At 47.7% G+C, this 12,674-nt stretch overlaps 1 protein-coding gene across 17 annotated transcripts in view; it reads left to right on the top strand.

Moving 5' to 3' along the window:
- Positions 1–12,674, top strand: part of LOC123994671 (forkhead box protein P2-like) — a 118,604-nt gene that overhangs the window by 52,638 nt on the left and 53,292 nt on the right. The window contains exon 1 of one of the 17 annotated variants that reach the window (XM_046297567.1): positions 6,486–6,904. The exons of the other annotated variants lie outside the window; for them this stretch is intronic. The gene's annotated coding sequence lies outside the window, so the exon portion shown is untranslated. Of the gene's footprint in view, positions 1–6,485; positions 6,905–12,674 lie in introns of those variants that run through there. 17 annotated transcript variants of the gene reach the window in all.

Raw genomic sequence — 12,674 nt, 5'->3', positions numbered from 1 at the left:
GAGGATGGTTAATAAGCACTGATTAATTCTCCACTGTCTCTTTGGGTTCAGCTGTTCCACAGTCATCGCAACACACCACCTACAGCTATAATTAGAAAGATGCCATTTTAGCGTTTCCTCTTTTTTTTCTGTTGATTCCCTTGAAGGACGCAAATCAGCATGTAACACGAGAGCTTTTGAACTTTTTGGCCAAAAGAAGGGGAGAGAGAAAAAATAGGGATTTACATGTGTACATTTATTTATTTTTGAATTACAAAAATTCTTCCCCCGATCAAAAAAACAAGATAGCCTTCAGATGATTTCCACGCTTACGTTTGCATTAATATGAAGTGATTCAGAAACATTTCACTAAACAGGCGGATCGCAAAGGTCAAAGTCATTGCCACGTAGTAGGCCTCTTCCTGAATAATAAATACGTCCATGTCACAATTGAATTTCAAGCACACATTATGTCATCCTCTCATCACCATATTCCCAAGGTCTCCCCTAAATAGGCCTCATTTGATTTTAGATTGTAGATTAGATGTCCTGTGTATCTGATTGCAATTTGCCAGTTAGGCCCAGGTAGCCACATAGTCATAAATGTTGCATACAGCCTAATTACTATGCAAAACCATGATGATAAAAGCACTCAGAAATGCTCTCATGTATTTTCCCCCTTTAATTAAATCAATCTATAAGGCTGCGGTCGTACAAATGTATTAATATGTGATCAAAATGAGTATACATGATGCTCTGCATTGATCTGCTGAATCCATACCGTAATGTTCTTTAACAGAGCGGTTAGTTGATTGCAGTGGCCTATAATCTATATGGCCCTTATCAGGAGAATGGATGACTGAATATGTATTTTATTCAGATGAACTGTCCTGTTATGTACGGAGGCCAGATCCATTCATCTCAGCTCTTAGTCCCCTGGCAGTCCCATACCAGTTTATCTGTCACCAGCACCTGATGCTCTGCAAAGGGAAGGATTCCAACCTTTCTCAATGGATTTAATGGCTTTATTGAGATAAAATCACTCTTGTTTGAGCTATTTAAAGTTGTGCATTTCCATATGTTTATTTAGCCAATTGTAAAGAAAAATTCTCTCCCCGTAACACAAAACAACACAAAGTGTCTTTTCACATCTGCGGTTCCGTCTGCTGTTCCAGTGCCACTGTGTTTGTGAACATGCGTATGTGTGTTATATACATTATGAGAACATCAGCACGTTCCTTACCGAGAACAGAGTTTAAACAGCCACTTAGTGTGTCTGGCCTCGGCTTGTTGGTTCTCACAAGTAAACACTCTCTATCCCCTGCCACAATACTAATGACAGAGAGCTCCCCCATCAGCACCTAACAGACCTCTGTGTGTGTGTGTGTGTGTGTGTGTGTGTGTGTGTGTGTGTGTGTGTGTGTGTGTGTGTGTGTGTGTGTGTGTGTGTGTGTGTGTGTGTGTGTGTGTGTGTGTGTGTGTGTGTGTGTGTGTGTGTGTGTGTGTGTGTGTGTGCGTGTGCGCGTGCGCAGGGGGCCACTGGGAGTTTTAATTACTGTCAGTCAGGAGGATGCAGGCTGAAGACGCTTGTACACAACAGCTTGCCAGGGCTTCTGTTTTCTTCACAATCCATATTCTGGGTCTTTGCCTATAGGGAAAATGGTGGAGGTGGAGGTGGCAGTGATACGTTAAAAAGTCAATGTGATGTGATGCTGGATGCTGTATATATCTGCTCCATCTTAGCTCGTTAGGACAAACAAAAAGAAGAATTCTCCCCCCTCAGATGCAAATCTGGGCATTGCCCTTGAGCGTAATTGAAAGGCCTAATCACCCTGGTTTTCTCCCCTCTGGAGCCCGGTGAGGGAGGTGACTCTCATTTGCACTCTTACACAAAGAACCTCAGAAGGTTTATCTTTACAGGCCAAGACTGGCCCGACTCGAGCGTGTAAATAACACACCTCACCACCAGCCTACTATAGACTACACTATGCGTTCAGTCAGGTTATGACAAAGGCTTTCCTCTTGAAATATGAACAGTTTGAAAGAGATGTGTCGTCATCGTTCTAAATGGAGATAAGAGTGTCGGTTTGAAAGGCGGAAAGTTGACAGGGACCCACAGTTTGTGTCTTGCGTATTTCTTTTTTCTCTCTCTCTCTCTCTCTCTCTCTCTCTCTCTCTCTCTCTCTCTCTCTCTCTCTCTCTCTCTCTCTCTCTCTCTCTCTCTCTCTCTCTCTCTCTCTCTCTCTCTCTCTCTCTCTCCATCACAGTTTCCACAGTCGAAGGAGGGCCCCTGCCTCCATGCTCCATGCCCCACTTATTTATGGTGGGTATAGCCATACATTTCATTTCTAACATTTCACTACTATCTCCCAGACGGTCTCTTAAGCACATACAGCCTGACATATAGGTTTGTCCGTCTCCCCTCTTATGTCGATGACACTCAAGATAGAGGATGTGAATGACAGGCAGGGCGACGTTGCTGCTGTTTGCTCCCCTCCCCGGACAAAACAGGAGTATTATTCCGTTATCTTTCTAGTCACCCCTCGCTTCTTCTTCTTCTTCTTCTCTTTTTCCTGCTTTAAACCTGGAGTGTCCATCTGTGTTTAAGACACGTTACATGTGGCTTCGTGGAATTTACAGTGTGGCTCCCGCAGTAACTCCATTTCACGTCCCGGGTCTCCTGAGACCCACGGAAATGTCAAGCTGCAAGGCTTTGAAAGAGAGACGAGGAAGATAGAGAGGGAAATGGGGATGGCGGTGCGGGGGAGAGGAGAGAGAGAGAGGAGAGAGAGAGAGAGAGAGAGAGAGAGAGAGAGAGAGAGAGAGAGAGAGAGAGAGAGAGAGAGAGAGAGAGAGAGAGAGAGAGAGAGAGAGAGAGAGAGAGAGAGAGAGAGAAAGGGAGAGGAGAGAAATCTGCTGGAAACAAACACTTATGAGCATTTTATGCTTGAGCAGCCGGGTGCAATTGTGAGGGGAGTAGTGTGTGTGAGCGCTGTGTGGGTTGAGATGCACCACAGGTGGAACACAGCAGGCTGGGGGGAGGGGAAGGAGGGGGGACCTGGCGGCAGGAGAGTGTGTCCACCGTGTCACCGGCGGTATCGCTGCCCCCCCCCCACACACACACACACACATGACGAGCTGCCACTCTCTCAGAGAACTCTCAGAGAACATGTGGTTGATGAGGTCCAGAAAATAGTTAGCGTTATATTTCTGAAGGCGCCATATTATTATGGGATGTTATGGTACTTAGCATTAGCAAGATGAGAGTTAGTGTAGGCTACATCCAATGTAGTAGTAGCACAGCATTCATCTCACTCCATAGTGCTAGAGTGCTGCTAGGACTGCTGTGGGTTAGAGACAGTGATTAGAGCCAGGGTTAACCTCTCTTTATAAATAAGACCCAGCCAGCCAGTGCAGGTCAGGATCAATGGCCACTTCACAACTCATTTCCTTTTATGCCTCCTAAACCGCACTGCTCCGCTCCCTACGACCGGGAAATAAATAGTGCTCGATCCATAGTCCTGGATCCGTAAAGCCCCCGGCTATTGCTACAGCTCAATGCCCAACAATAATTTATTTGCAGATGGCCTTTTTTCGTCTCTCTAAGAATGCATCTCAGATTTTTCACCCCTCAACAATAATTGTATTGAAACAGGCATTCTGTCATTGTTTGTTGCCCACTCCCCTGTCATTGACTAAAAATAGACTAGCAGGTCGTTAATACGGAGAGGTGTGAGGGGCCAGTCACTGAAGGTGCATAATGCCTGGGTTCGTGATGTAGAGTTTGCTTTAGGGGGGGGAGAACGTCCTTAAGGATGCAGTCGTAGAGACGATGGCGTTGCTGCTTGCATTACGCAAGCGATTCCCCAAAGCAAGTGGCTTAGACGTTTGATAGCCTGCGACGCCGCTATCCATTTAACAGAGCTTAAAAATAACACATATGCATATGTCCCACGTCTTAAGCTGACAACCAAGAGGCAGGATTTGCTAGAAGGCAGCTTTGGAGCGTTGTGAATTTAACAAGCATGTCGGGTATTACAGTTTCTCTCCGCTTTCGTCACGAAGAGTCTCAAATCAGCGTCCGAAACGCCTGCCTTGCAGTTGTTGTTTTTCCTTCCCTCCTGGAACAAATATTAAAATCTGATGAAATGGGATGACTAGAAGTCGGCAGCTCCAGTGTCCGCGGTCCTTCGTCCTTTTCTTAACCCCAACTGCTTCCGCCGTCCATTGACCAAACACCAGATGTCAGCTAGCACTCTCTGCTTCTTATACACGAACACTATCAGGTGACTCCAAACAGAATCTTCCTCCTGAATATGTGAATGGTCTGTTCCCCCCTGAAAGCTGTGGCTGGAAGCCTGCTTAAGGGAAGGGATGCTCATCCTCCACCCACAGCCTCCCAACCAACGCTGTATACATATGTAGTAGGGGCCTTTTTCCCTCTCTCAGCCGGCTGCTCTTCTCCTCTTCAGGCCTCTCTAACAAACCCAGTAAATAACCCCGGGCCTCACCTGGACCAAATACACAAGAGGCTTTTTCAAACAGACATACATGTCACTTAGCTCTGGCTTTACGGTCTGCCTTTCTCACTAGCGGGCTTTCGTTTGAAGCTCCCCTTATTGGTCCAGAGGCCTTAGCTGCAGACGTTCCCGTTCCATTTCCTCTCCTGTCATTCTGGCTCGGATGTCTTCATCACTTCATCAGCCATTCTGGGTGTCTCTCCCATCTCCTCTCGTCCAGTTTAAGGGAGGGCATGTGGAGGTAAGAGTAGAAGACCAACAGCAAAAGAAAGACCAGACAGACCCTCTAAATGAAGCTGCACTCTGTCCCCCATCCCCTGCAGCCCGCCAGTCCTCATCAAGGCCCATAACCACTGGTTATTTACCCGCACTGGGACAACTTCACTGGGGTTGAATTGATCAGTGATAGCAGTGGGAAGCTGCTTCGTTGTTTCAGCCTGATAAGGGAAGTCTATGAGCATACGCAGAACGTGCTTTGTGGTATGCGCAGCAGCGCTTCAAGCTCGAGTTGACACTAAGCTGATATTGGGTTTCACGCTTGAGTCTTTGTGCACGAGGCACCAATGGAAAATGGGACGATTTGATTGTTTCTGCATATGCATTTATCAGAGGTTTACATGATAAATATACATTAGCTGAGTGACTTGGCCATGCGTGGGATTGTTGCTTTATGCATTCACTTTCACCTGTTTGGACTTCATCATCCGATTCCCTATGAAAATGATCATCATCAAATGTCACTTTTCTTCTTTTTTTTTTTTTTACCCCAAACGAGGTATGGGCTTCTGTCAATGTTGTTAGAGTGCAGAAATATTGCTTATTCGGTACAAGTTTTTATCGTCCACAGTTGATTTCCTAAATTTCATACTTCAACATAGCAGCATGTTTATCACTTCCGGTACGAACTTTAACTGCGTTATAGGTTCAATAACACCAATGATATACAATGTAGGATCATCTGAACAATGTTGAGGATTTGACACTCTTACAGTATGAAATCACCCCCCCCCCCTCCCCGTCCTTCCGCTTGATCTACTTCTATGCAGTAGCTCCTTCCTTCGCTATAAATTATCTGTCATTTCCTTTTGATGTAGATTCAAGTCAGAATTTTTTTTTAAATCACCAGTGTAATTGTGCCGGCCTTGTGTGGAGTGCTGTGGAGGGAGTGATCATGCTTTTGGCACATTTATCAAAGCCTAAAAAAAAATAGAAAATGCAAAAAAAAATCCCCCGCTTCTCACATGGACACACTAAGTGAGCGACACAGTGATACATTTTCTTGTTAGGAGAAATTACATCCACTAACTTGAGCTACTTCAGCATGAAATTGAAAAAGAAGCGTTTTCTTCGGAATTTCCATTCTTGATTCAATGAAAGATGTAGATTAGACCCTTTGGAAAGGGGAGGAAAAGAATGAAACTAAAGAAGTATGACTTTTTTCACGCTTGGAGGTTATTCTTATAAGCGTGTTATAGGATGCCGGTGAAAAGGGGCGTTTGTTTATGGAAGCAAGGGTATAGTCAGCCAGGTAGTGGTCTGAAACAAATATATTTCATGTTGTTTTTTCACCACTGTGTGTGTGCGTGTGCGTGTGCGTGTGCGTGTGCGTGTGCGTGTGCGTGTGCGTGTGTGTGTGTGTGTGTGTGTGTGTGTGTGTGTGTGTGTGTGTGTGTGTGTGTGTGTGTGTGTGCGTGTGCGTGTGCGTGTGCGTGTGCGTGTGTGTGTGTGTGTGTGTGTGTGTGTGTGTGTGTGTGTGTGTGCGTGTGTGTTTGTATGCGCCCGTGTGTGTTTGTGTGTGACCATCTGTGACTGCTTATGTCTATGCCTTCAGATGTGTTCACTGGCGTGTGTGTGTGTACGTCTTTATCTATGGGGCTTGTGCTCATCTCACTTCCCACCTTAGCCGTACACAACTCTCCTGTAGTCAGAGCGGTGTGGTGATAGCGCTGCCAGAGCCTTAGCTCCTTTCCTCCTCTCCCCCTCCCTGCCTTCCTCCACTTCCCAGCCTCCCTCCACCGCGGGCAGGCGGGCAGGCAGGCAGGCAGGCAAGACGCTGATTGATAGACGCGGCGTGTCAGAGAGGAGAAGATAACTGTATCTATCGCAGCTCACTTAAAGGTCAGACACACGGAGTAATTGGAATATGCACAAGACAACTGGATGAGATAGAGTGCTGGGGATGGTACGTGAAGAGAAGGTGGTGTTGAAAGCGTAACTCCATAAGCAGGGAAACAGTTGACGGAGATGCATTGGCCCTCCACGGCTAGATGTAGTGGCCATTAACTTCAGTGATCTTTGGGGGAACCGGGCGTTCATTGAGATTGGGCCCCGGAGATCCATCACCCTAGCATCTCGGATGGGCCGGAGGCTCTTCCCATAGAGGCTGATGACAACACAGGACCCAGGTAATGGAACAGAAAACAACTACTTTCTGGTCACCTAGGTGAAGGTGTGCTGAGGGAATCCGTGCAAAGTGTTATCATGTGAATTTGTTCCTTGTTCTTTGTTCAGGACTGCTTCATTCCTCCTTGCAACATGAGAAACAGCCTAGCCCAATACAACTGCTGTGTGTGCTCTCTATCCCAGCCCATGCACAGCACTAGCCTAGCGCCACACTCAGCCCAATGGCTATTGGGCTAGCCATGCAGTCATTAAGGTTTTCATTTACAACTAAGGTCAGAGTGGCATTTAATCGACCCCGGAGGCAACACTTACCACCCAACCTGAGCCCCAGCCAGGGCCAGACCCACTCTATTGACCTGCAGCACGAGAGCCTCCGAGGGGGTGTGATCAACTGGCTACAGCAAAGCACACTGGAGCTGATTATCTCAGTTATCTGAAAGCTCCATTGCTGTGGAAGGGAAGAGACAAGGCCTCAGTCTACCTTTGCAAGATGCCGTTGTCAATCGTAGGCCGTATGTGATCGCTGGTTAAGTCACCCGTGGTCGATAAGCACTAGTGGTGCATCAATGTGATTTGGTAATGATGGGCGTTAATGGGTGAGATTAGACACACAAACAAGCTCAAGGATAGTTAGTTTATAACACATTCAGATATGGGCCCAGGCCGGTTTTTAGCATTGGTAATAATGAGTTGGATGTGGTGAAGCTTTACTCTCATATTGCCTATTTTCATTTCAATAGGATTTTGTTTACAGTCCTTTTATGACTCAAGGTTTTTGGCAGTGGAGTGTGTGTGTGCGTGTCCGCATGCCTGTACGTGCACTTTTGTGTGTGTGTGTGTGTGCGTGCGTGTGTGTGCGTGTCCGCATGCCTGTACGTGCACTTTTGTGTGTGTGTGTGCGTGTCCGCATGCCTGTACGTGCACTTTTGTGTGTGTGTGTGTGTGCGTGCGTGTGTGTGCGTGTCCGCATGCCTGTACGTGCACTTTTGTGTGTGTGTGTGCGTGTCCGCATGCCTGTACGTGCACTTTTGTGTGTGTGTGTGCGTGTCCGCATGCCTGTACGTGCACTTTTGTGTGTGTGTGTGTGCGTGCGTGTGTGTGTGCGTGTGTGTGTGTGCGTGTCCGCATGTCTGTATGTGCACTTTTGTGTGTGTGTGTGTGCGTGCGTGTGTGTGTGTGCTTATCATTTTAGGCACATGTTTTGGTATTGACATCCTGCACAAATGTATGATCTTCTGTCGATGCCTTTGAAAGGTTCCCTGCTCTCCTGTGCCGTAGTCAGAAAGCTCATAGCCTCCGGCCTCTTAGATCACTAAAGACAGACACCAACAGAACGCCGATGGTGGAAAACAACATCGTTCTGCCTTCCCCTAGCGCTCAGAAACACATACGTTTTTAGCTACAATCCATTGCCCACCAAGCTCAGTTTTCCAGAGTGCTTGTCTTTTTCCACTGGTCGGCCCTGCTCTCAATGAACTGTAGATGCTTTTAATGCAACGTTTAATCGTAGGTATTCTTCCAACTGTGTGACGTTCAGCCGTCTGGAACTGTGAAAAGGGAGATGGATCATAATCACTTGAAAGGGGAATCAAGCGAATCAAGTGTGTGCCTGAACCGTTAAGAAGGGGCGGGGTGCAGGCACACACACACACACACACACACGCACGCACGCACGCACGCACGCACGCACGCACGCACGCACGCACGCACGCACGCACGCACGCACGCACACACACACACACACACACACACACACACACACACACACACACATACACACACACACGCACATACACACACATACACACACACACGAGCACACACTCACACATACACACACACACACGAGCACACACTCACACATACACTCTCTCCCCACGCACCTCGCTCGGGTGTAAGTGAAAGGCAGTCTCTTCGGGTGTTTCGGCTGTAAAGGACGTCCCTAAGACGAGCAGATAAAGATAAAAGAGCTGTGAATGGCCCGTGAGTCACCTTATCTAAAAGCCAGTGATATACTGCAGTTGAAAGTGAAGGCTTTAGCCACCAGAAGAGAAGCGGGATAAATAGAATTTCATAAGGGAAGAAACAAGGAAGAGATGCATCGAGACGATGTCAGGTGTTTTGTAGGTGGTTCTCTGACTCGCTCCCAGCGGTGTATTTTATGCGGTGTATAAGTTCACCTCACAGGTTGCTGGCAAACTGTAAACTATTATGCTCGCTCCATAGACAAGGTTTCCTTGTATTTGCACAGAATATCCATGACAGTATCTGCAGGAGGTGGGATGTGTATGAATGTTTGTGTTTGCAGTGAACGATGGCAGGCTCGCTCTGCTTGGTGTGTTATTGCTGGCACTGTTTCTCTCTCCGCCAGGGCGGATAGACCGAATGGAGTACTCTCTCTCTTCTCTCTCTTCTCTATCTCTTCTCTCTCTCTCTCTCTTCTGTCTCTCTCTCTCTCGCTCTCTCTCTCTTCTCTCTCTCTTCTCTCTCTTCTCTATCTCTTCTCTCTCTCTCTTCTGTCTCTCTCTCTCTCGCTCTCTCTCTCTTCTCTCTCTCTTCTCTCTCTCTCTTCTCTCTCTTCTCTCTCTCTCTTCTCTCTCTCTCTTCTGTCTCTCTCTCTCTTCTCTCTCTCTCTTCTCTCTCTCTTCTCTCTCTCTGTCTCTCTCTCTTCTCTCTCTTCTCTCTCTCTTCTGTCTCTCTCTCTTCTCTCTCTTCTCTCTCTCTTCTCTCTCTCTCTCTTCTGTCTCTCTCTCTCTTCTCTCTCTCTTCTGTCTCTCTCTCTCTCTCTCTTCTCTCTCTCCCCCCCTCCTCCCCGCTGATGGGCTGAGCAGACCCATGTTATGTCTCTCTCCCGAGCTGGAAAAATAAGTGTGAGGTTACACAATGGGGCAGGATTCCATATTTTCTACCCCTCCTTTCCCCTATAAGTGCACAGCTTCCTGGGGTAGCAATGCCTGAGTTCGTCTTACAATTCACTGGGGAGGGCTGAGCTATGCCGGCTCTGTTTACAGTGGCAGAAAGTTAATATACATTTTCATCAGAAGGAGAAGTTTACACATATGATTCTATTTGTCCTTCGTTATTAGCCCCTGGGTCTGGGGCTGGGGAAGCATAATTGTCTACAGGCACAGGCCAAATAGATGCAAGGGGAAGGCAAATAACCCTGAAATCATTTCCATTGGTTGTGGATCAATAAACAAGGACAGAGAAAGAAGGGAAGAAAGAAAGAAGAAAGAAGTTGATAGTGAGATTGATGTGAGTGAAATGAAAGGAATTCCTAGAGAGAGAATCACTGAGTAAGAGAGAGGGGGGATGAAGATGGAGAGGAAGAAACAGACGTAGAAAGAGAGAGTGTGAAACGGATGTGGAAATAGAGAGAGAGAGACTCTAGCTCTGTTGATAGTGAGTCGTGGCACTAGACGGAGGAAGCAGCGCAGACCAGAGCAGCACACAGAAGCCCATTGTTCTGCTGGTTAGCTCTCCTCTCTGTCCTGTGGCTGAAGCAGATTCTCAACGGACTGCTCCCTCTCTCCCTCGCTCCCTCCACCGCTCCCTCCACCTTTGCAGACTCTGTTGATTTATTGAGTCATACATAAAAATGCTCATTACTCCTACATCCTCTCCCTCTCCTCTACTGCTCAGGTGTGTGTGTGTGTGTGTGTGTGTGTGTGTGTGTGTGTGTGTGTGTGTGTGTGTGTGTGTGTGTGTGTGTGTGTGTGTGTGTGTGTGTGTGTGTGTGTGTGTGTGTGTGTGTGTGTGTGTGTGTGTGTGTGTGTGTGTGTGTGTGTGTGTGTGTGTGTGTGTGTGTGTGTGTGTGTGTGCGCGTGTGTGTCTGCGTGTCTGTGTGTGTGTGTGTGTGTGTCTGTGTGTGTGTGTGTGTGTGTGTGTGTGTGTGTGTGTGTGTGTGTGTGTGTGTGTGTGTGTGTGTGTGTGTGTGTGTGTGTGTGTGTGTGTGTGTGTGTGTGTGTGTGTGTGTGTGTGTGTGTCTGCGTGTGTGTGTCTGCGTGTGTGTGTGTGTGTCTGCGTGTGTCTGCGTGTGTGTGCGCGTGTGTGTGTGTGTGTGTGTGTGTGTGTGTGTGTGTGTGTGTGTGTGTGTGTGTGTGTGTGTGTGTGTGTGTGTGTGTGTGTGTGTGTGTGTGTGTGTGTGTGTGTGTGTGTGCGTGTGTGTGTCTGCGTGTCTGTGTGTGTGTGTGTCTGCGTGTCTGTGTGTGTGTGTGTGTGTGTGTGTGTGTGTGTGTGTGTGTGTGTGTGTGTGTGTGTGTGTGTGTGTGTGTGTGTGTGTGTGTGTGTGTGTGTGTGTGTGTGTGTGTGTGTGTGTGTGTGTGTGTGTGTGTGTGTGTGTGTGTGTGTGTGTGTGCGCGTGTGTGTCGTGCGTGTGTGTGTGTGTGTGTGTGTGTGTGTGTGTGTGTGTGTGTGTGTGTGTGTGTGTGTGTGTGTGTGTGTGTGTGTGTGTGTGTGTGTGTGTGTGTGTGTGTGTGTGTGTGTGTGTGTGTGTGTGTGCGTGCGTGCGGTGTCCCTACATCATCAACAACCATAGAAAAACACTATCCTCTGATTCCACAGCTATTTATTCCCAGTATGAGATAATGGCATGATTTATCTGTGTGAACTCTCTCTCCCCTCCCTCCGATGCGGATTCACCGACTCACTGACTCTTGTTTACCTCTTGTTTGTTGGGCCTTAGTCGAGCTCTCCGCTCCACGCTTCTGTGTCCTCCGACCCTCCGACCCTTGTTTCTGTAACTCCCGTCTAAAGGTGCCGTTATTTTCCAGTAATGGTTTATTTTCTGAGGAGCCAGTCAAGCAGAGTGCAGGCGAATCCCCCTGTATTGTGTTGGGATGGGCTTTGTGGAGCTGGGGGTGATAAGGGAACCACTGCCAGATATTGTTGAAGCCACTGGTGCATTACTGTTCTGCATGACCTTTTATGAAAGGGAGACGAATCTTGCTACTCCTGCTAGCAAGTCACTTCATTTAGGGGAATCAATAGAAGGATACAGCATACAACCAGACAGAGGCTTTGGTCCTGCGTCAGACTAATTGGACCATTTTGGGGTACAGAATACACAACACACTTTGTATGCAGATGACATTCGTGCGTCTGTTTTACTGTTTGATCCAGTGAACGACTTCAACGAGATTCCAGTTCCTTTGCTCCAACGATCCCAGGTCACACTTTGCTCGCTTTCATGAAAGTCCATCCACTTCTGCATTCGGGAACTGTGTGGAGTGTTGTATCCCCCTCTTCATCCCGCCAGCCCCTCCAAGGAAGCCTCTGTTCTATCCTGAATCCACTTACATAACGGCAATGCGGTGTCAATAGTTTGCTGCGTCGTGTCAGGCCCTCCGCTGCCATCTCCTGCAGCCGTACCGCCGGCAGGCCACAATCCAATCAGCCCCTGTTTGTTTGTTCAGCTTAAACTGTTTGTGCCTTGTTTTCCACGGCATGCGACTCCCCTCTCTCTCTCCCCTGGCTTGATAAAGTGTTGCACTCGTCTTGTTTCTCCTCCTCTGTCTGTTTTCTCCGGGGCGGGTTGTGTTGTGTTTCCCGGTAGCAGTGAAGGGAGAGCGAGTGGAGATAAGCCCAGTGACTGGTCTCTAGTCTAGTCGGACAAGTCTGCCATGTCAACAGGCCTGGAGATGTTCTGTTCTGGATGACAGAGTCTTGTTGAACAGCAGCCCTCTGCTCTGGGGCCTGCTGCTAACACACACACACACACACACACACACACACACACACACACACACACACACACACACACACACACACACA

Source organism: Oncorhynchus gorbuscha, linkage group LG14, assembly GCF_021184085.1.
Source record: "Oncorhynchus gorbuscha isolate QuinsamMale2020 ecotype Even-year linkage group LG14, OgorEven_v1.0, whole genome shotgun sequence".
NCBI lineage: Eukaryota > Metazoa > Chordata > Actinopteri > Salmoniformes > Salmonidae > Oncorhynchus > Oncorhynchus gorbuscha.
This window is presented reverse-complemented; position numbering and strand designations above follow the sequence as displayed.